Source organism: Anser brachyrhynchus (genome assembly GCF_964034855.1).
Source record: "Anser brachyrhynchus genome assembly, chromosome: 2".
Taxonomy (NCBI): Eukaryota; Metazoa; Chordata; class Aves; order Anseriformes; family Anatidae; genus Anser; species Anser brachyrhynchus.
In genome coordinates, this window is record NC_137695.1 from 110,844,148 (window position 1) to 110,848,277 (window position 4,130).

The 4,130-nt window shown below is 44.1% G+C and overlaps 1 long non-coding RNA gene across 1 annotated transcript; it reads right to left on the bottom strand.

Annotated features, from left to right (window-relative positions):
- Positions 1 to 1,118: 1,118 nt before the first annotated feature.
- Positions 1,119 to 3,801, bottom strand: LOC308191198. Its single transcript, XR_013947796.1, has 3 exons — positions 3,375 to 3,801; positions 2,289 to 2,347; positions 1,119 to 1,657 (listed from the first exon to the last, which is right to left on the bottom strand). It is a non-coding gene; the product is annotated as an uncharacterized lncRNA (long non-coding RNA).
- Positions 3,802 to 4,130: the final 329 nt, after the last annotated feature.

The window sequence follows — 4,130 nt, forward strand, 5'->3', positions numbered from 1 at the left end:
AGAAGACCTCCAAGGCTGTGGTGCTGATCTGCCCCAAGACATGCAAGGCAATGGGGTGCCAGGAAAAGCAGATCTCCCTACACATATCCCTGTTAGCTTTCATCAGCACACTACAGACTCCCATTTCTGTAAAGTCCCCCAGACCAAGCAGACAGAGCATGATGGACCAGACTGTGGCTGGTTGTCGGGAGCTAAAAAGGGGCTATTTCCACAGGCTTCTCAACAGCCTTATCCATCAGCTTGAATACTGCATATGTTGATATCTGATACCCACAGTAATCGCTTAACATATTTCTTATTAATTTCTTCAGGGGTGAGAAAAATTGAGGAAGAGAAAGATGTGATCATTCAATTGCATAGTTACTTAGGCTCTTTGGCTGTTTGACCATCACACACAGTTATATACCTGAGAGGTCCCAGACCTGGTGGCAAGTGGCATTGCTCCTGGGTAGCCAGATGATCCGAATCCCATTTCAAAGTGATGTGCTATGAGGGCAAGCATAGTGCTGAGACTGTACAGTCAGATGATTCAATAACAAGGGATTTATAGACATGAATAACTGCAGGTGAAAAAACAACTTGCGCTGGTAGCAGCAACTAAGAGCTGAATGTTTCCTTTTACTTGCATCTCTGTGGGGATTAAGGAAGTAGAAACATCAGCTAGCATTAACATTAACATGAACGAATATGATAGTCAGAAAGAGTGAAGATTGGTAGAAAAACCCTCACACCCACCAAAACTGAAAGAAATCTTGGAAGAAGTGGGTGTTCCCAAGGTGATCCCAGGGACAGAGTATTCCCAGCTTATCAAAGACCACTTAATGTCAACACTTTTCCTAAATATATTAAATTGTCATGATGTGAGAGGGAAGATCTCCCCTAGGATCACAACCAGTGAGAAGGTAGGAAGACAAAATGTGGAATAGAAAGCCAGCTGTCACCAGAGAGAAGTTACAACTCAATCCTTTGAGGATCTGAGCTGGGATCTCTGTTTTTCAGGGCTCATAGATGGAAAAGATGTGAAGAGTGAAAGAACTACATTTCCAAATGATACAAGTTTTTTTCCAGATAGTCATAAACTAACACAACTTACGGAATGATCTCACGATACTGGGTGACTTGGCAATAAAATAGCAAATTAAATTCAGTGCCAATAAATGCAGAGTAATGCACATTGGAGGAAAAAAAAAACATGCATAAAAGCAATGATGGACTCTAAACTTGCTATTACCACTTGGGGAAGGATGTTGGAGTCATTTCGGACAGTTCTCGGAAAACATTGACTTACTGCTCAACAACAGGCAAATTGGATGAGAGCAATTATTAGGAAGGGTGGAGAGCAAAGACAAAAACCTCATTTTGCTGCTATGTAAACCTTTGATGTAGGGACATACGTGGGCATGGGATATAACTGTAGCTGTTCCTTCTTCAAGAAGATGTAACCTACCCAGAAAAACAGAGGACAACAAAGATAATTATGCTGCCACAGAAGGAGAAACCAAAGAGACAAGACCTGCTCACACTCAGAAGTTGACGGCTGTGTGACAAGATTGCCAAGCACAGGGGGTCAGGGAGCAGCATGAGTGGCTGGTCCCAAGCAGACTCCAGGGCCATTTCCCAGTTCAACCAAAAGCCTCGTGGCCACCAGGTATGTTCCCTGTCACAAGGGCATGTCCAAGGGCAAGGAGTAAGTCAACAAGGTCAGACACACCATACCCACATGCAACATAGCTCATGCAAGGACCAGGCACCAGGGCCTGAGCTTAAATGGGGCTCCTGGGCCAGTGGGTAAGGGGAAGTCATACAGGTGGTGGCTATTCTTTTTGTTACTTGCCACTGAAGGAGGAAAAGGGTGCCAAGATATGAGGGAGCTTAGCCTGGGCACGTGTGCAGCTTTAGAGCTTATTAGGGAATGGACTGATTTTAATGATCTTTTGAAATGGATCAGCAAAATGAAACGCACAATTTTATATCCCGATCTTGTGTTAATATAGTATGTAAATGATTTGTGATTCATTCCTGTCCCACTCTCTTTGAACAAAAGATAAAAATAAGCTGCCACAATTTGGCCTTGTTTGCAAAACTAACATCAATATATTTAACTAAGAAAGGACTAATAAGGCTTAATGAAGAAATAAAAAGACCAAAAGTTAAATAGAAAATTCAAATAGCTCACTTCTTTAAAAAAAAAATATTGATTTATTCCATAACTCTGAGTTAGTCATCACTTCTATGAAACTAAAGCAGCTGGAAAATTCATTCCCCTTTGCATTCCCCTTTGCACTCACCTTTCTGTGCACGTTGTTAACCCAGAGGGAGGTCCCATTTGCAGTGAGTTGAAAAGATGCTACATTTGAGAATGAGAATAGAGATGTTATTGTTTTCAAACGTATAGACATACCTAGAGCTAATTGTAAACCATTTGAGTGACTGCCATAAGCTATCCTGAAATGACTGGCAGCCTTTCACAACAGATAATCAAAAGGAATTTATAACCCCAACATAAGCAGGTTATGGGAATACCAGAAGATGTTTGGCACAGATTTTTGTCTCAATTTTTTCTAGCAGATTTTATCTGGAATATAGCAGTGGAAGGGACTTCCTCAGTTACCAAATCCAATTTTCTATTGTCACCACTAGCAAAGTTAGAAACACCATGAATTTGGCAAGAGCTTCTCAATGGTAAACTGCCAGTCTCCCTGGCTTGGTTTCCAGAGGAAAAGCATAAGCAGGTAGCCAGCCATGGCTGAATTTATTAAAAACTTCTACTGAATGGTAACAATTTCTCAGGGACTGGCAGTAAACTGGAGTTTGTAGGGTTGAGCATGGGGACAGAAATTACAGAGCAGAATTGCAGTAGGGTCTGCCCAGGAGAGGGCTGAGGGTGCCTCAGTGCCCCAGGGCTTGGGAGTCAGAAGGAAGGAAGAGCCTGAAGATCTCCTGGACAGAGGGTTAAGGGATAAGAAGTATCTGTTCATAAACTATTCATGCTCCACTTTAAAACATACAAACCAGTGAAAACAGCTTCTGAAAGAGCCCCTACTGTGTAGCTCCTAAAGCCTGAGAGCAGTTTTTATCCAGTGTCATCTCCCAAGCCAGCATCACAGACTGATTTTCAGTCTCCTATGTCTTAGAACTCAGAGCAAGACTGGGTTTAACTGAATCTTCAATAAAAGCTGAGGTAAATTCTTACCCAACCACCTCTAGGTGAAAAACAAACAAACAAAACAACAACAACAACAACAAAACAGTGAAATGGGTTAACTTGGGGTTTCCCAGGTAGTGGGGCTGGCTCACAGCTCTCTGGCTGCCAGGTGATGGGAGGAAGGGAGAGAGGGAGAGGAGGAAAGCTTCCTCCATGCAAAGCCACCTACCAGCATCTCTGTCAGCGACCCTTGGCAGCTTGTGATGGATTCACTAAACTCCCCCAGGCCAAGCGCATGCAGGAGGAAGGACCAGACTATGTGACAGGTTGTAGGAGGCTAAAAGGAGGTGGATTGTTTTCATGCTCCCCATTCTCTTGCATAAGAGCTTTGTTGAGTCTGGTTCCGTCAAGGCCGTGCACACTGCCACATGAGAAAGTAACGGACAGCCGTGCAATGGACTCCTTCCTTTGAGAAGATGGTTTGAAATGCCAAGTCCTGCCACTGGGGACCAGCCAGCTGGAAAGCAGCTCTGCAGAAAAGGTCCTGAGGGTTCTGGTTGACAAGAAGGGGGACATAAGCCAGTAACATGCTTTCAGGGAAAAGAAGGCCAGTGCTATCCTGGAGCACAATTAGGAAGAGCATCACCAGCCGGTGGAGGGTGGTGATCCTACTTAGTACTGGTGAGACTCACCTGGAGTGCTGGGCCCAGTTCTGGGCTCCCCAGTAAAAAAGAGGCATGGATACACTGGATAGAGTCTAGCAAAGGGCTCCAAAAGTGATTAAGGGACTGGAGGGTCTGACATATGAGGAGAGGGTGACAGAGCTGGGACTGCTCAGCCTAGAGGAGAGAAGGCTCAGGGGGATCTTATACGCATGTATATAAACACCTGATGGAGGGGTAAAGAAGGCAGAGCCAGTCTTCTCTCAGTAGTGTCCAGTGATGGGACAAGAGGCAATGGGCACAAATTTTAATACAGAAAATTC